General features: G+C 44.4%; 1 long non-coding RNA gene and 1 pseudogene across 2 annotated transcripts; one reads left to right on the forward strand and one right to left on the reverse strand.

Annotated features, from left to right (window-relative positions):
- Positions 1–4,649: 4,649 nt before the first annotated feature.
- LOC309327322 (vomeronasal type-2 receptor 26-like) lies at positions 4,650–13,806 on the reverse strand (annotated as a pseudogene). The gene is made up of 6 exons (XR_014161599.1): positions 13,337–13,806; positions 11,485–11,776; positions 10,380–11,192; positions 7,616–7,843; positions 6,445–6,571; positions 4,650–5,859 (listed from the first exon to the last, which is right to left on the reverse strand). The product of XR_014161599.1 is annotated as a vomeronasal type-2 receptor 26-like (transcript).
- Positions 10,394–12,044, forward strand: LOC309327351. The gene is made up of 2 exons (XR_014150510.1): positions 10,394–10,496; positions 11,924–12,044. It is a non-coding gene; the product is annotated as an uncharacterized lncRNA (long non-coding RNA).
- Positions 13,807–19,582: the final 5,776 nt, after the last annotated feature.

Below are 19,582 nucleotides of genomic sequence, written 5' to 3' on the forward strand. Positions count from 1 at the left end.
GTGTGCATTTATATTTAAAAACCTTAATAAATATTTATAAAATATATATATATATATATAAGGAGTGGAGGACCATGAAACCATCTGCATATAAGTAGATACACTTCAGTCCTGGCGAAGGGTGTCTGAGAAAAGTTGTATGGCGTTTCCTCAACAAAGCGTTTTGGAGAGATGATCCCACTGATGAGAAAGTGTCCAGGCCGGTAGTAATTGCGAGCATCCGTTTCATCCCTGACCAGATTCAAGGGGCATTTCGCCTTGTGGTTCCTGCAGACTCCAAAGGGCATCATGAGCAGCAGAAGCAGCAACAGAAGGAGCAGGGATCTCATTCTGGCTCTGCCTCCTCCTCCTCTTACCTGCCAAGGAGGCAAAGCAGAAGAACCTAAAGACTCTTTCAAGGCCAGACTGCCTGGGCTTTCCCAATCTGGGTGGTTTTCAACTCTACCTTCAGAGCTCGGAAGCCCAAGGCAGGCACACCCCTCTTTCGCCAGCTCTGCATCTTGACTCAGTCTGTCTCCAGCACAGGAAATATTCTCTGCACCAACTTTTTCCTCCTAGACACAGTGCAATTAATATTGTCATGCTGCTGTTGCTTTCCGAGCCTCATGCAATCTACAGAAATATCTCCTGAGCTTTCAGAAGATGAGAAGACCATAATTTTGATTATTCCAAGTGGAATAAGTTTCATCACAATAACTTTCTGGAGTCTTGAATGGCTAAAGCAGCAGGTGCAGAGCTGGAGAAAAACATGTTGGACAGAAGTCAAGGGGTGTGTTTGGGAGTTGGAAGTTTGGCCTGAACTTTGCTCACAAGCACCAAAGAAGGAGCTGGATCCGACCATGGGCTCTCCTTCCTTGGACGTTTTGAAGCAGAGGTTGGATGGCTATCTGTTGGGATTCTTTAGCTGAGATTCCTGCATTGCAGAGGGTTGGACTAGAGGACCTTGGGGTCCCTTTCCAAGTCTCCCATTCTATGATTCATTGGAGGTTTTTAAGAAGAGGTCGGACAGTCAGGGATGGACAGCAGCCAGATGAAGAAGTCCCAGCATCGTATCCCAGGCATCCAAACTCTTTTAAAATGTAGAGTATTTTTGGGAGGGCAGAGGCTGTTATTGGGTTGTAGTTTTTATTTGATTATATATATTGTGGTTTTACATTTTGATTTTGCTCTCTGAACCACCCTGAGGCCTCCAGGCATAGGGCGGTATATAGATTCAACAAGTAAATAAATATGAAGGAATAAATGGAGAATGCTGAGAATCCTCAGTACTGTGAACGTGATACATGATGGTGGGATCTTGCTTCCTGGAGGCTGCTAGAGACAGAGACTGGTGGAGCCTGCGATGGGGAGGGTTTTCTCAAGCCCGTCTCTGGCCCCTTTGGGTGGGTCTGGGCTGCTTGATTCCTGCCGCTCTCTTCTGGTTCTCTCCCTGAAGGGAAGTAGCGCCTTGGTGGCTTCAAAGCCACTTCAAGTGAATTTCCACCCCATCTTTGAAAGGCTTCTCCAACAGAGGGGAGCTCTCTGGGGTTGGTTGAGGTGGAAAAGGTTGCTCTGAACTTTCGACTCTCCCTTCCCCTTCGACATGTTCTGCGGAAGGAGAGCTTCTGTTGCACATGGAGCCAACTTTCTCCTGGTCTTTGAGCAGAAACTTCTCTACTTGTAAACAATTGCGTGTGCAGAAGCCAGATGTGATGGAAAAGTTGGTTCCATAAGTATTTCTTTTTTACTTTTATCTCCTGCCAGCAAATGGTGAAAGAACGACAGCCTCTGATTGGCTGAGGTTCCAGGAGGAAGAGTTTAAAAAGAGAGACGTTGGAGGGAGACAGGGAGTTGGGCTGTTGAGGGTGGTGTGGTTGGTTGAGTTGAGCTGGTTGAGGAAGGAGGTTGGGCGTTAGATAGGGAGATAGGATAGGAGTCAGGTTGAAATACAAAGAGTGTTGAGGAGGCAGAGATGGTTCTGGAGAAAAGGTCCACTCCACTGTACAGTGAAGGACTGAGTGTAGTGTCTGCGTGTAGTGTCCTGCGGGAGTAATAGGACCAGATCTTGCAGGGAGACTGAGGCTGAGACAGAAGTAGGAGCTGAGGTCTACTTAGGTCTCAAACTAGTCTGGAGGGGAGAGACTCTTCTGAGGAAAGAAGAGACTCCCAAAACCCAGTGAAGGAAGGGTGTGTGTGGTGAACCCTTAAGACTGTTACTGAAAGTCCGCCCTCAGTTTGTTAAAGGGGTGGGTAACTGAAGGAAAAGAGGGATGCGGGTGGTGCTGTGGTCTAAACCACAGAGCCTAGGGCTTGCCTAGGTCGGCGGTTCAAATCCCCACGACGGGGTGAGCTCCCGTTGCTCGGTCCATGCTCCTGCCAACCTAGCAGTTTGAAAGAACATCAGAGTACAAGTAGATAAATAGGTACTTCTCCAGTGGGAAGGTAAACGATGTTTCCGTGCACTGCTCTGGTTCTCCAGAAGCGGCTTAGTCATGCTGGCCACATGACCCAGACATGCTGGCCACATGACCTGCGGACAAACGCTGGCTCCGCGACTGGACTTAACTGTTAGGGCTCCCTTTATCTTTAACTGAAGGAAAGTACCGCCTTAGAACGGAACCAAACTATAAAGCTGAAACCTGTGAAAATGAATTGAACTAGCGTATTATTATTGGAGTAACCTAAGTTTCTCCACTTGTATTATACTACCTTGTTTAAAAATAAATCTTTATTGTTATTTTAAAAACATCTGCTTGAGACTCCAGCTCACTGGTTATCCCCCACACCCAGGTCCCCTACAGAATACTCTGGGATAGTTAGCATTGGTTTTAAGGGTGGTTCAGTGAGGGGGGGGGCAATATATGTAAAAAAGAGCAGGCACATTGAGGCGCCAAGCCCGTTGCACCAGGCTAGCATTCTAGCAGTTTTATTATTCTTTATCAATTTATTTATTAATATTTACTTCTTTCTTACTTACTCATTTCATCTCTTGCATAAAATCCACGTACCACAGGGTTAGGCCAATAACTCCCAAAGCACTTTATGTAACAATCATAAAAAGTTTACAAACTTACTTCAGAACATACAAAAAGTTAAAATAATAAAACAGACTCAAATTACCTCAACTTCCTAAGAATCTGGGTGGATCCTTAACGAAAATATATTTTTTATAACAATTTAATAAAGTCTCCATAGATATTCCAAAACACCTTTCTTCTTGTACAATTTGTAAAAATAAATACATAATTTCTTCTTGACTCCTCACCTCTCCTTTCTCGATGTTTGTTTTTATTACTCCTTTTTATCAGATGTTTTAAAATATATATGCTTTTATTATGTAAGCCCTGATGTCATATTTCAATAATCCTCTGCCTTTGACTTCATGTATGGATGATGGTTTGACAGATAATATATCCAGGGTCTCCATTCTTCCTTAAACAATCCATCATTTTGGATGGTCATTTTGGATGGTCATTTTAGCAGGTAATTTCACCATTTCAGCATATTCCCCCAGTTTCATAAGCCATTGAGGGGGCAACTCCCATCTCTTGCGGGGGTGCAATTAGTGCCAGCACCGTCCGTTAAGAGTCTGGGTGTAATCTTCGATACCTCCCTCTCTATGGAGGCGCAGATTACAGCTATAACAAAGGCGGCATTTTTTCATCTCCGCCAAGCTAAGCAGTTGGCCCCTTATCTCTCTCGCCCTGACCTAGCCACTGTGATCCATGCGACGGTCACCTCCAGACTGGATTATTGTAACTCGCTCTACGTGGGGCTGCCCTTGAGACTGACCCAGAAACTCCAGCGGGTGCAGAATGCCGCGGCGAGACTCCTTATGGGGTCTTCGCTGCGAGATCACATTCACCCGGTACTATACCAGCTCCACTGGCTCCCGGTGGAGTACAGGATCAGGTTTAAGGTGCTGGTTTTAACCTTTAAAGCCCTATACGGCCTAGGACCCTCGTACCTACGGGACCGCCTCTCCTGGTATGCCCCACAGAGAAACCTACGGTCTGCAAATAATAACATCCTCAAGGTCCCAGTCCTCAGAGAGGTTAGGCTGGCCTCAACTAGAGCCAGGGCCTTCTCAGCTGCGGCTCCAATCTGGTGGAATGCTCTGTCACAAGAGACTAGGGCCCTGCGGGACCTGACATCCTTCCGCAGGGCCTGCAAGACAGAGTTGTTCCACCAGGCCTTTGGTCAGGGCGCAGCCTGACTCCCTCCTCTGGCAACCTGCACAGAATCTTGCTTAATCAGTTGCCATTAAATTGATTTTAATTGATTTTTATAATGAAATATTTTTAGAATGTGCGATTATCTGATTGTTTGATTGTTTGATTGTTTGATTGTTTGATTGTTGTTAGCCGCCCTGAGCCCGGCTTCGGCTGGGGAGGGCGGGATATAAATAAAATTTATTATTATTATTATTATTATTATTATTATTATTATTATTCCTCTTTGGTGGGGAAGTCTTTCCATTTCTGTGCATATAAAGTTCTAGCTGCTGTGGTTGTAGACATACATAAACTAGTCAGCTTTCTCTGGACCATTATTTATTAATTTTATATTGCACCCTTCATTGGAATTCTACAGGTTGAATTGCTAAAAGACTTAGAGCTTAGTGAGCTTACCACCAATTTGAAGTGTTGAAAATTTAAGTAGGATGCAATCTTGGCTTATTAACCTATTCTAAATGCTTCATCAGTGGCTGTTCTGCCAATTATTTTCACTTCCCATCTGATCTTGGTTTTGCTCTATAAATGGGGACCTGAATGGGAGGAACCTGAGTTGGAGGAGGAGGAGACCTCTCGCTCTTCCTTCCGGACTGAGCATAAGATGCCTCCTCTTAAAAGGTTTGGCAGGCAGGGAATACAACTATCTGGCTTCGTCTCATTGCTTCCCTCCAATAGATGAGTAGCTGTGTTTTCTTTAGGCACTTCTGGACACTGGGAACATGGACTATTTTAAGAATCAGATGTCCCCTGAATTCCTTGTTGTCAGGTGCTCCTTTGTGTTCAGCTCAGGCCTCAGCACAATAATGTAGCACTTGGGAAGGAAGATGCAGCCCAGAAGCCCAGCACTGGAGGCCAACATAGAGAAGATCTGCACGGCCACCATGTACTTGCCCTTGGTGCTCAGGTAGGTGGGCACAAAAGACACCCAAACACTGCAGAAGACCAGCATGCTGAAGGTGATCAGCTTGGCTTCGTTGAAGGAGCCAGGCAGCTTCCTGGCTAGGAAAGCCACCGTGAAGCAGGTGGCAGCCAAGAAGCCCAGGTAGCCGAGGGCAACATAGAACATGGCCACAGACCCTTCGTTGCATTGCAGAATGATCTCTTCCACCTGGGAGCGCATGTCGGGCTCTGGGAATGGGGGAGAAGAGCCCAGCCAGATGGTGCAGATGAGAACTTGCCCCCCAGAACAGGAGATGACAATGGAGTTGGCCAGACTCTGGCCCAGCCATCTCCTCACCCTGTTCCCGGGCTTTGTGGCCAGGAAGGCGCACCACCGTGATGGTCTTTGCCAAGACAGAAGAAACAGCAACTGAGAAGATGATGCTGAAGGCCGTTTGTCGGAGAAGGCAGGTCTCTTTCCTTGGGCGCCCGATGAAGAGGAAGGAGGACAGAAGGGAAAGCAGGAGGGAGACGAGGAGGATGTAGGAGAGGTCCCGGTTGTTGGCTTTGACAATGGGAGTTTCCTTGTATTTAATGAAGATTACCATCACAATGCCTGCTGTTAAGGACAAGAAGAGGGCAATGGAAGCTAAAACTATTCCCAAATATTCTTCATAAGCCAGGAAGATGATAATCTTGGGGACACATTAATCTCTGTCCTTGTTTGAATGGTGATCTTCTGAGCATTTGGTGCAATGTTCTGCATCTGGGGAAGGGGAAAAAATGGCTGCAGCATCACTTACACCCCTAATGATCTGTGCTCTATTAACATTGTGATCTAGGATAAACTGAGAGGCAGTGACCACTCCACTTCTGTTAACTGGATCCTGACTATTCCTCTGAACCTTTAAAATGCAGACATGCAAAGTTCATAGCAGTGAGATCAAAACGGTCCATAGATTATAATTGTAATAATTTTCAAATAAAGTATTGTTTATTTTTTAGTGTGCTTTTGCTGTTAGTAATTTGCTGCTTTTCATCGTCTATCCATTATTTTTGATAAGTGTCAACATTATTTCCTTTTTGTGTGGCTTGTTTTAAAAAATAAAAAAGGAATGCTTTGCGGGCATTCCTATCAGAGCTGCCCAGTTTGCACCCCAGAGATTTCTTCGTTATGGTCATTCCTATCAACTCACTTCCTGGATGTAATAAAGGTGATTAATACTAAGGAAGTCGAGGAAGGATTCCTATTCCCCTATGTCTGCAGAATTCTCACAAAAAGTGTGTGAGACTGAATTTCTGCCCTGTGTTTACTCTCTCCAGGAATTCCTTTCCCCATGGAGTCACCCACCTTCCCAAGCGGAGAAGGTCCCTTCCGCACACCGAGCACAAGCGTAGCAGCAAACAGGCTTTCCTTCTAGAATCACTTTGGCATATCCAGGTCGACATCTTTCTGTACACCTGGAACGAGGTACAGTCTAACCAGAAAGACAAGAAGGTGCAACAAAGAGGAACAGTTAGGAGTAACGCAATCTCTATAGCATGGTGGTGATCCCTGACAACCGGTCTTCCCGGCTCAGGATGATGGGAGCTGTAGTCCAAAGACTGGGGACCCAAGTTTGGGAAAGCCTGATCTACCCAAAGATTTGCAGTTGTGGCCCCCAATGAATCATTCAGGAAATCATCACAGCTCTACATCACATCACATAGAAGGTTGGGGAGGGGTCTGTCTGGCAGGGAATCCTGAGAGATCCCAGTTGCCGTTTCCAGCAGCCAAGAACCTCAGTAGGCTGCCATCTCCCCATTCCCTTAATGCGGTCAGTTCTCTTTAGCTTCAGAACATGATCTCTGGAATGCAGCCTGGAATTTCAACCCTGCACTGACCATTGGGGTGACCAGAATATCTTGTGCTTGAAATTTAGTTCAGTACAACTGAGGTTTGAGCCACAGAACTTTGTTTCATCTTCTCCATTTACCTGTTTCCCTTCTTAAAAAAACTTCAAAGCAAATGACAATGGGTCTGACATGTGATTCCCCCAAATTTCAGGATTCGAATAATCTCTCACATGGTTCATTCCCGTGTTTGTGTTTGTGTGTTTCAGAGAGAGAGAGAGAGAAAGCTCTTTGCTGTTCAATGCCCAACTGAAAGGAGAGTTGGGGTTTTTTTGGGTTTTTTTTGCCAAATTGCTTTAATTGATTTTCCAAATTTCACCACATCAACCACAAATTAAGACAAATTTAATACAAGTGAGCTTACTCACAAATTAAAAAATATATACAATAAATCAGTAATTATCATTTCTAAAATAAATTACTTTTCATCCTTCTGCATGTGTGAAAGGTCAATATCCTTTATTTGAGCATCCCAAATTCCACTCCTATCTCAGCAGCTAGAGAAAGAAGGAGTGGTGGTTCCAGCTGTTACTGGACAGTCAGCCTGACATGGTCATTCTGCAGTGGTTGTTCAAGGAACACCACAATCAGGATCTCCTAGCCCCCCCTCCCCCAATTATTCCCTCTACCTTATTGAATTTCTTGTTCCACTCAATGGCTTCTGGGTTAATGGTGAACTTTATACCAGCAGACGTCTCACTCCTTATATTCCCAATTTTCACAAGGTCACGAGACTTATTGGGAGACATCACCCAGTTCATAATATCGAAGTCCGCTGGTAGCTCCCAGTTCTCATCCAAGCACAGTCTGCCCCTGGAAGTATTCAGACACCGGATTTCTCTCAAGAAAGGGTGAGGCTGGAATGGCAGGGGAAAGCAGCAGCATTAAGAAACTGGGAAGCTACAACAGGCAATTAATCAAGCCAAAATGGGGAAAACACCGGGGCCAGGTGGTCTATCAGCAAAGTACTATAAGAAATTACAAGATTATTTGGCACAACCACTAAAAGATTTAAGATACTTACATTACGCTGATTCTGAAAAAAGATACAGATCTATTATCAGTCAAAAATTATAGGCTGATTTCTCTATTAAATAATGACTATAAGCTGTTTGCAGACCTATTGACAAACAACATGAAAGTGCTATTAATGGATTTAATTCATCAGGACCAGGCTGGTTTTTTACCAGGCCGCCAGATGAAGGATAATATAAGGAATATAATTGATATAATAGAAGATCTGGAGGTTAGAAATGATAGGCAAGCAGTGTTGATTTTTATAGACGCAGAGAAGGCATTTGACCATGTTTCATGGACTTCTACAAAGAAGACTATAGAGATGATGAATTTCAGAGAGTCATTACAGTGGTACCTCAGGTAAAGAACTTAATTCGTTCTGGAGGTCCATTCTTAACCTGACACTGTTCTTAACCTGAGGTACTACTTTAGCTAATGAGGTCTTCCGCTGCCGCCGCACGATTTCTGTTCTTATCCTGAAGCAAAGTTCTTAACCCGAGGTACTATTTCTGGGTTGCCAGAGTCTGTAACCTGTAGCATCTGTAACCTGAAGTGTCTGTAACCTGAGGTACCACTGTACTTAGAGGAATTGACTCAATTTATTCTGACTAACAGGCTATGATGATAGTAAATAATGTAATAAGAGAAAAACTCAAAATAATGAAAGGGACAAGACAGGGATATCCCCAGTCACCATTATTATTTTAGTTTTAGAGACCCTGGTCAGAAGTAGAAGATCAGATGAAGAAATAAAAGGGATAACAGTAGGTTAAAGGTAAAGGTAAAGGGACCCCTGACCATTAGGTCCAGTCCTGACTGACTCTGGAGTTGCGGCGTTCATCTTGCTTTATTGGCAGAGGGAGCCGGCGTACATCTTCCGGGTCGTGTGGCCAGCATGACTAAGCCGCTTCTGGCGAACCAGAGCAGCTCATGGAAACGCCGTTTACCTTCCCTCCGGAGCGGTACCTATTTATCTACTTGCACTTTGACATGCTTTCGAATTGCTAGGTTGGCAGGAGCAGGGACTGAGCAATGGGAGCTCACCCCGTCACGGGGATTCGAACCACCGACCTTCTGATTGGCAAGTCCTAGGCTATGTGGTTTAACCCACAACGCCACCCGCACCCCAACATTAGGTTACAAAGCATATAAACTCAAGGCATTTGCAGATGACCAAGTGGTAACTGTAGAAGACCCCTTGGCTAGTAAACCAAGGGTCTTGAACAGATTCTCAAGTTTGGAGAAGTAGCAGGTTTTAAACTAAATAAAGGTAGAACGAAAGTATTGGTGTAAAATGTGAAAGAGCAAAATAAAAAAGACAAAAAACGGAACTGATGATTGAGAAGAAAGTTTAATATTTAGGAGTATGGATAACAGCTATGAACATAAATATTTTTAAGAATAACTACACAGGAGCTTGGAGAGAAATGAAGAAAAACTTAAATTTTATATATATATATATATATATATATATATATATATATATATATATATATTTGCTTTCGTAGATTTTCACGGGTACAGGAATGCAGGTTTTGGTGTCCTCGGGTGTCTTCCCGTGTAAAAGTTGGGGTGTCTAGGCGACGTTTCGACGAGGTCTCACTCGTCATCTTCAGGCTGGTGCTTTCGGCTTCTTGTTACTGGCTTCTTGTTACTGAGATCCTGCTCTGTTCCAGTAACAAGAAGCCGAAAGCACCAGCCTGAAGATGACGAGTGAGACCTCGTCGAAACGTCGCCTAGACACCCCAACTTTTACACGGGGAGACACCCGAGGACACCAAAACCTGCATATATATATATATATATATATATGAGAGATATCTGGAGGGTGGCAGCACGACAACAGGACTTTTCTGTGGTGGCTCCTCGCTTGGGGGATGCTGTCCTTTGCCTTTGTGACAAATCTTTAGGTGCCAGGCGAGAAAGTTATTCTGTAACCAGGATTTGGGTGGATAAAACCATCTCTGGGCATTTTAATGTGCTTTTGGTTTGCTTGTTTTGTTTCTTTCATTTGCTTTTTCTATTCTCATTTTGTATTTTTATTCTGTAAACCACCCTGTGATCTTCAGATGAAAGTTGATATATAAACAGAATAATACTAATATTATTGCTACAGACCCTCCAAAGGTCAAAATGGCACCCAGTTGAGAGGTGCTGGAACTGAGTTCCAGCGAGTTCCCCCTGAAGAAAGCCCTGGGTATAAATAGCAAAATGATCGTTATGGGATGGGACATCCCTATTTTCATCGGAGACATGTTGGAAGGTAAGCTACTATTAGTAATACTAAAAGTAACTATGATATTTTGCAGGTCTATCCACAGTTAGACAGATCAGCATCTGTGTGGACTGCAGGTTGCAAAAAGGGGAAGGAAATACCTGCCACGGCTGTGGCCTTTGGGGTCCCCATTGCTCTCCTTCCTCCACCATCAGCCTCCTCTGGGATCTAGTGGAAAGTGAAGCATGCAAGGCCTGAGCCACAGCTTGAACATGGATGTAAGTGCCATAGCTGTCTAGAGACAGGATTGTCTCACATACCCCTTGGGACACCATCTCCATTTCCTCCTCCTCTCTGCATCTTGTTCGGCCTTTCACAGACAACAGATGCTTTGAATATGAACACTGAAAAGCTTCATCCAAAAAATCTCCAAGAAGATTGGACTGCGATTTATATTTCTCACCTTTGTTGCTCCTTATTCCGGTCTGAATTTCAAAGGACAGAGAACCATGGAGGTGCTGGAAGTAATTTGTAGGGATGTAAAAGCTAAATCTGATTTCTTGCGAAGCTGTTGTGATCCAGACTTTCGCCCCTATTTCCTTCTCATAGATATTGTGTATTACCATGAGTATTATGATAACATGTGCATTGGTTATATAGGAAACAAATACCCCAACTTGTCTCCATAGGAAAAAAGGTTCCCCAGGTCTGATAAATTGTTCTATATTATTTTCTGGTAGTCTTTTTGATAAAGCAATGCAGGTTCCGCTGCTGAGCATCAGAGGTTTCACAGCGCTCACAAATCTTTCTCCACTGTCATTGTCTGGAGTGAAGAGGCCAATCCACGTCCATCCAAAATACAGGAGTAATTCAACAATCCCCTGGTACTGACTTTCCTCTTTGGGACTCATCCGGTAGACAAAAGGGAACAGGGTTTTACCTTCGAGAACCTGGGCAGTGAAGCCATGACTGATCTAGCAAGGAAAGCAAAAGATCAACAATTTATTTTACTTTCAGCACAACAGATATTTAATTATCTGAAATGACTGATATCTAAATCTCTGCTGGCTGAGGCTGTTGGGAGTTTTAGTCTGAAACATCTGGAGGTGACAAGTTGGTGAAGGCTCAGTTTTGAAAAAGGGATGTAGCATCCATAGCTCAGGATTTTCCCATTTTTAAAAATATCCCCACTTGACCCCTCCAAAGGGAAAGTAGAATCTTACGCAGCTGAAATTCTCTTTCCCTCCATGCTCTCCCACTACTTACCTGTGGGATTTTGTAGATGCCTGACAAGGCTGAAATCACTCTTGAGATGACAGTATTGCCTCTTTCAAGAACAGCCAGCAGGTGATTCTGTTCTCCACAGTGATAATTGGGAATATGGCATCCACTGCCTGCAAGCAGCTCTAGCATGGCGTCCGAAGTCATCCTTGCATCGAAATAGTTCTCATAGATGTTGTAGCCCAGGGTGATGTTGGGTAAGAGCCTGAGATCCTGGTTGATCTCTTGGATGGTGAGCAGGAAAGACAACATGTGCCAGTAGAACCTAGCTGCCTCCCTGCAATAAAGGAATTCTTTAAAAAGAGTGAAACTGGCATTCATATTAATGGGGTTGGGGACATTATATGATCCACAAAGATTAATATTTGTTTGTTTCTTTGTTTATCCATCCTTTTGCATCGACATCAAACCTTTTCCTGTCTAGCATAAAATAAAAATTTGGAAATCTCTGCTCCATAACCGGAGCTTTGATGCAAACAGCACACAGCTGTTCAACAGTGGAACAGACTCCCTCCGAAGGTGACCATGTGTCATGGATGCTCCAGGTGAGATTCCTCCAGGTCCCTTCCATCTCTACAACTCTATGATTCTTTTCTACTGTGTTTCTATGAGTAGGAAATTAAGGCGGCCCTCAAAATTTGAGATATACTGGGAAGCTGCTCCCTAGGTTGCTTTTCCTGCAGTGGTCTTTGGCGCCTTCCAAGGGGCTAGACTACAGGTAGATAAGAGACAATTTTATTGAAAGAGAGGAAGCACCAAATACTTCAGTACACTTTTACTTAGAAATGAGGCCTGGTGGCTTTCAGGTTTGAGTGTGTAGTAGAATTTATAATTTTGCTCATATTTTTCATCACTGACTCCACCAATGAGGACACCCCCTGGTCTGTATTATTTTACATAATCATTTTATTTGAAGCATATCATTCCTGTTCTTCGCCCATAAAAATCCAGCCATTTTCAGGAGTTTCTTAAAACGCTTCTAATTTTTTTTAAAAAATGACAGAAAGGGGAAAGTGCTGGGATTGGAGGAGGAAACCTTTAATGTAGCTGAGACAGAGTTCCCCATGATGGGCTGTAGGTCTCCCGTTGCATTGTGTAAAGAGATTTGTGCTAAGGTTGTTCACAAATGACCCAAATAGAATAAACATAAAATAATCATAGCAGCTTGGAAATTGCTTGAGTTTCATGCCACCCTCTGGCTTAGGAAGAAACCTCAAACACCTCACTACTTTGAAATGAGGCCAGTTGTGTGTGGTCAAAAAAGGAATAATTCCTTTTCACATTTTAGAGATCTAAGTCCACTTACAAGGAACTCCCCTGACATATTATTTTATTTATCCTTTCAATTAAAGCACATCTTTCCTGCTCTTCAGCTACGAAAGGTCCCCAAGAGGCTCTTAAAATTCCATGTGCAAAACTGTAGCATTCCTTAATGACAGTTTATGAATGGTCCAAATGGAATAATATTGCATAAAACCTTTAAGCCTTGGAAATTGTCTGAGTTTCATGGCATCCCGCAGGTGGGGAAATTCAGTGCATCCTTTTGAACCCTTACCAGATTTCTTGCATTCTTCTAAAAGCAACACAGAGGAATAGGTACAGGATTGTTTTACTTAGGAAGACAGAGGGAACAAGGAAATTGGAGAGGTTTGTGTGGAATCTTCTCCTGGACGACCCAGCTCCCATCAGCCCCAGCCAGCAAGACCAATGGTCAGGGCAGGGCAGTCCTGCAACATCAGCCCTTGGCTCCCCAGCCCTGAGAAAGGGGCTATTTCCTATTTCAACCATTGCAAGGACTGGAGGACCATGAAACCCAGCCGCATATGATCTTACATACACTTCATTCCTGGCGAAGGGTGTCTGAGTAAAGTTGTATGGAGTTGTCTCAATAAGGCGTTTTGGAGAGATGATCCCACTGATGAGAAAGTGTCCAGGCCGGTAGTAATTGCGAGCATCCGTTTCATCCCTGACCAGATTCAAGGGGCATTTCGCCTTGTGGTTCCCGCAGACTCCAAAGGGCATCATGAGCAGCAGAAGCAGGGATCTCATTCTGGCTCTGCCTCCTCCTCCTCTTACCTACCAAGGAGGCAAAGCAGAAGAACCCAAAGACTCTTGCAAGGCCAGACTGCCTGGGCTTTCCCAATCTGGGTGGTTTTCAACTCTACCTTCAGAGCTCGGAAGCCCAAGGCAGGCACACCCCTCTTTCGCCAGCTCTGCATCTTGACACAGTCTGTCTCCAACACAGGAAAGATTCTCTGCACCAACTTTTTCTTTCCCAGTCACAGTGCAATTAATATTGCCATGCTGTTGTTGCTTTCCGAGTCTTGTACTACCCCCAGAAATATCTCCTGAGCTTTCAGAAGATGAGATGACTATAATTTTGATTATTCCAAGTGGAATAAGTTTCACCACAATAACTTTCTGGAGTCTTGAATGGCTCAAGCGGCAGGTGCAGAGCTGGAGAAAAACATGTTGAACAGAAGTCAAGGGGTGTGTTTGGGAGTTGGAAGTTTGGCCTGAACCTTGCTCCCAAGGACCAAAGAAGAGCCCTGAAGCTGGATCCGACCATGGACTCTCCTTCCTTGGAGATTTTAATGCAGAGTTTGGATAGCCATCTGTTGGGATTCTTCAGCTGAGATTCCTGCATTGCAGAGGGTTGGACTAGAGGACCTTGGGGTCCCTTTTCAAGTCTCCCATTCTATGATTCATTGGAGGTTTTTAAGAAGAGGTGGGAAAGTCAGGGATGGACAACAGCCAGATGTAGGAGTCCTAGCCTTGTATCCCAGGCATCCTAAGCCCTTTTCAAATGTGGGGGTTTTGGGGGTATTATTGGCTTGTTGTTTTTATTTTGATTATATATGTTGTGGTTTTATATTTTGATTTTGTTCTGTGAACAGCCTTGAGACCTCCAGGGATAGGGCGATATATAGATTCAGTACATCAATAAATAAAGGAATAAATATGAATAAATAAAAATCAATCAATGGAGAATGCTGAAAAATGCCATCCTCACTACTGTGAACGGGATACATGATGGTGAGATCTTGTTTCCTGGAGGCTGCTAGAGACAGAGACTGGTGGAGCCTGCGATGGGGAGGGCTTTCTCAAGCCCACCCTCTGGCCCCTTTGGCTGGGTCTGGGCTGCTTGATTCCTGCCTATCCCTTCTGGTTCTCCCCCGGAAGCGAAGTAGCTCTTTGGTGGCTTTGAAGCCACTTCAAGTGAATTTCCACCCCATCTTTGAAAGGCTTCTCCAACAGAGGGAAGCTCTCTGGGGTTGGTGGAGGGGAGAAAGGTTGCTCTGAGCCTTAGGCTCTCCCTTCCCCTTCGACATGTTCTGGGGAAGGAGAGCTTCTGTTGCACATGGAGCCAACTTGCTCCTCGTCTTTGAGCAGAAACTTCTCTACTCATAAACAAATTGTCTGCGCAGAAGCCAGGCTAGCATTTTAGCAGCTTTATTATTCTTTATCTATTTATTTATTCTTATTTATTTAATCTGATTCATAAAATCCATGCAGCACTTGATTAGGCCAATAACCCCTAAAGCACTTTATTTTAAGATAAGGCAGGACATTCAGAAAAAAGTTTACAAACTTACTTCAGAACATTAAAAAAAGTTAAAATAACAAAATTGTATCAGCTTCCTAAGAATCTGGGTGGATGCTATATTATTAAATTTATTTTTAAAAAATATTTTTTATTAATTCTCCAAAGATATTCCAAAACACTTGTCTAAACACTAGAGTTGTTTTTTAAAACAACTAAATACATAATTGCTTCTTGACTTCGCACCCCTCCTTTTTTGATGTTTGTTTTATTACTACTTTTTATCACCTGTTTTTAAAAACATGTTTAAGTTATCTAAGCCCCGAAGTCGTATATCAGTAATCCTCTGCTTATATTTCAAATCCTGCCTTTGACTTCAGGTATGGATGTTAGTATGGCAGATAATATAACAATGGTCTCCATTCTTCCTTGAACAATTCTTCCTTATGTCCTCTTAGTTTCGCAGGGAATTTCTCCATTTCAGCCTCTTCCACCAGCTTCATAAGCCATTCCTCGTTGGTGGGGAATTCTTCTTTCCACTTCCGTGTGTATAAAGTCCTAGCTGCTGTTGTGGTTGCATTCAGAAAACCTAACTAACCACCGGTGCCAGTTTCTCATCTCCCTTTCCTGAGCAAGGTTCTGGACCAGATCCAGGCGCTTTTGAAAGAAACTGGTTTTCTGGATCCCTTTCAAGTGGGCTTTAGGCCAAGCAGGCTGGGAAGTGCTGGGACTGGCCAGTCATTGGGGCTGCCTAGTCAAGTTCTCCAGACCGGACTGCTCACTGCTGAGTCGCTCTGGCATGGGACTTGGCAACCATTTTCCCTCTGTCTTCTCTCTTAGGTTTCAGTCAGAGTCAGTCTGCCTCAGTTGTGAGCAGTGTGCAATCTCAGTCAAACTGTTTGGAAACATGGTGTTTAGGAAGAAGTTTATTTTAACTCAGTAAAGCTCTTATTCTTTCAATTGAAAACTCTGCATTATTAATTTACGCGTCAGATTAGGTCTGACGTCGTTTCCAGACGGTGTTAGTTGGGGAATGTTTTTCATTCCCGGGAGCCTTGAATGTGGGGTTCCACAGGGCACTGGCTCCCAGTGGAGTACAGGATAATAATAATAATGATTTATTATTTATATCCCGCCCACCTGGCTGGGCTTCCCCAGCCACCCTGGGTGGCTTCCAAAAAAACATTAAAATACTGTAATACACCAAACATTAAAAGCTTCCCTAAACAGGGCTGCCTTCAGATGTCTTCTAAAAGTCTGGTAGTTGAATAATAGTAATATGTAGGATCAGGTTCAAGGTGCTGGTTTTAACCTTTAAAGCCCTATACAGCCTAGCTTGGGACGAGCCTGGCAGCTGTCCAAAAATTAAGAGGAGGGAATGAAGGAGGTGAGGACAGGTGACCCCGCCTAGGCTGAAGTCACCCCCCCCCCCCCAATAATCACCCCAGGCCTCAAAACTGTCCAAAATTCCTTTTTTGTCTCCTAAAAAAGCCACAGCTAAAGTTTTCCTCTGTTTTCTCATAGGCAAACCGTGACTTTTATCAGTACAAGAGAGCTTCAAAAAAGGCTAATGAATAGGCTCTGTCATTGCCAAGAATACTCAGGCCTGAGAAGTGACTTTTATCTCATTCAGTTGCAACATCTTGGACATGCTGAACGCAAGGCTTCTCACTCCCTTTCCTGGGAAGGGTGCCAAGAGTCCAAGAGTCCCAAGACAGGAGCTTTCTGTTCATGCTCAGGGGAACTCGAGGCAGGACTCTGAAGGGGAGGAGAAAGGGGAGGGAACTGGAAGGGGAATATATGCTCTGTGCAAATGACTGTGAACCCGTGCTTGTTTGTGAACTATCACACTTGCTCCTTCTACCAGTTCATGGATGGTAGAAATAAAGCTTTTTCTCCGAAACTATTCCTTGAGTGTCTGTTGACTTCTCTGCAGTGGCTCCCCGTCTGTGGAATGCTCTCCCCAGGGAAGTTCACCTGGCACCTTCATTATGCACAGTTAGGCACCAAGCAAAAACGTTGCTTTTTAACCAGGCCTTTGGTTGATTGGAAGGACATCTTATGCCCTTTTAAAATGTGGGGTTTCAGGGGTTTGTTATTGGGTTGTTGTTTTAGACCTCCAGGTATATAGATATAGGGATATAGACCAATATATTTTAGGTCTTTAGACCTCCAGATTCAACAAACAAACAGTCAGCTCTCTCAGGACCTTTATTTATTAAATTTATAAAGCACCCTTCATTGGAATGCTACAGGTTGAATTGCTATAAGACTGAGAGTTTGGTAAGCTTTCCACTAGTTTTGAGTCATGAAAGTTGAAGCAGGATGCGATCTTGGCTAATTAATATAAATGCTTTATCAGTGGCTGTTCTGTGAATTATTTTTAGTTGCCCATCTGATCTTGGCTTTCCTCTATAAATGGGGGCCTGAGTGGGACGAACCTGAGTTGGAGGAGGAGGCCTCTCGCTCTTCCTTCTTGACTGAGCATAAGGTTTGGCAGGCAGGGAATACAACTATTTGGCATCGCCTCATTGCTTCCCTCCAATGCTGAACTTGTTGCTGGCTCACTCACTCTGGTGATCCACTCAACATCAGTGCACAACGTGTCAGATCCAGGCCAAATCAAGAGAATTCATTTTACTCCAGTCAAGGCTATGCTTAAGGTCAGCGGCTACTCTTTGGAACAGGGAGCAGAGCTTACACGATACAGAAATTAAATCAACAGACTAAGGAGGATAATTTAAATCAATTTCTCAGTTTATTGATATACTAAGCTTGGGAGAATGAAATGATGTGAAGTGCACTTATAAATGATACAGCATACAAAGGATTTCCACCCATCTTACTGTTCATGTGAACAGGACTTCCTAAAACCCAGGCTAAGAATGAACACAATCTCTTTCAGAGATGGAGAATAAACAGCATGGGTGAGTAGCTGTGTTTCCTTTAGGCACTTCTGGACATCAGGAACATGGACTGTTTCAAGAATCAGAGGTCCCCTGAATTCCTTGTTGTCAGGTGCTCCTTTGTGTTCAGCTCAGGCCTCAGCACAATAATGTAGCACTTGGGAAGGAAGATGCAGCCCAGAAGCCCAGCGCTGGAGGCCAACATAGAGAAGATCTGCACGGCCACCATGTACTTGCCCTTGGTGCTCAGGTAGGTGGGCACAAAAGACACCCAAACACTGCAGAAGACCAGCATGCTGAAGGTGATCAGCTTGGCTTCGTTGAAGGAGCCAGGCAGCTTCCTGGCTAGGAAAGCCACTGTGAAGCAGGTGGCAGCCAAGAAGCCCAGGTAGCCGAGGGCAACGTAAAACATGGCCACAGACCCTTCGTTGCATTGCAGGATGATCTCTTCCACCTGGGAGCGCATGTCGGGTTCTGGGGATGGGGGAGAAGAGCCCAGCCAGATGGTGCAGATGAGAACTTGCCCCCCAGAACAGGAGATGACAATGGAGTTGGCCAGACTCTGGCCCAGCCATCTCCTCAGCCTGTTCCCGGGCTTTGTGGCCAGGAAGGCCAGCACCACCGTGATGGTCTTTGCCAAGACAGAAGAAACAGCAACTGAGAAGATGATGCTGAAGGCCGTTTGTCGGAGAAGGCAGGTCTCTTTCCTTGGGCGCCCGATGAAGAGGAAGGAGGACCAAAAGGAAAGCAGGAGGGAGACGAGGAGGATGTAGGAGAGGTCCCGGTTGTTGGCTTTGACAATGGGAGTTTCCTTGTATTTAATGAAGATTCCCAACACAGTGTCTGCTGTTAAGGACAAGAAGAGGGCAATGGAAGCTAAAACCATTCCCAAATATTCTCCATAAGTCAGGAAGGTGGTAATCTTGGGGACACATTGATCTCTGTCCTTGTTTGAATGGTGATCTTCTGAGCATTTGGTGCAATGTTCTGCATCTGGGAAAGAGGAAAAGAGTGGCTGCAGCATCAGTTACATCCCTCATGATCTGTGCTCTATTAACATTGTGATCTAGGATAAACTGAGAGGCAGTGACCACTCCATTTCTGTTAACTGCATTGTTTGGATCCTGCCTAATCCTGAAGAAACACCTCTTTGTCTGAACCTTTTAAATGCAAACACTTTTCTGTTGCTTCCATGCAATGTGAAAAATTTGCTACTTTACAACATCTGTCCATTATTTATGAGAAATGCCTCACCATGGGACTGAAACTGCCTTGGTCGACCTGGTCAATGATCTCCAGTGGGCTAGGGACAAAGGTGAGAGCTGCTTCCTAGTTCTGCTGGATCTCTCAGCAGGCTTTGACACCATTGACCATAACATCCTTCTGGAGGGGCTGGGAGCTGGGGGCACTGTTATACAGTGGTTCCGCTCCTTTCTCCCAGGCCGTGTCCAGAAAGTAGTGTTGGGGGATGAGTGTTCAGACCCCTGGGCTCTCACTTGTGGGGTGCCTCAGGGTTCTGTCCTCTCCCCCATGCTTTTTAATATGTATATGAAGCCGCTGGGAGAAATGATCAGGGGGTTCGCGTTGGGTGTTCATCAGTATGCAGATGACACCCAGCTCTGCCTCTCTTTTA

Source organism: Podarcis erhardii (genome assembly GCF_964252035.2).
Source record: "Podarcis erhardii genome assembly, chromosome: 13".
Taxonomy (NCBI): domain Eukaryota; kingdom Metazoa; phylum Chordata; class Lepidosauria; order Squamata; family Lacertidae; genus Podarcis; species Podarcis erhardii.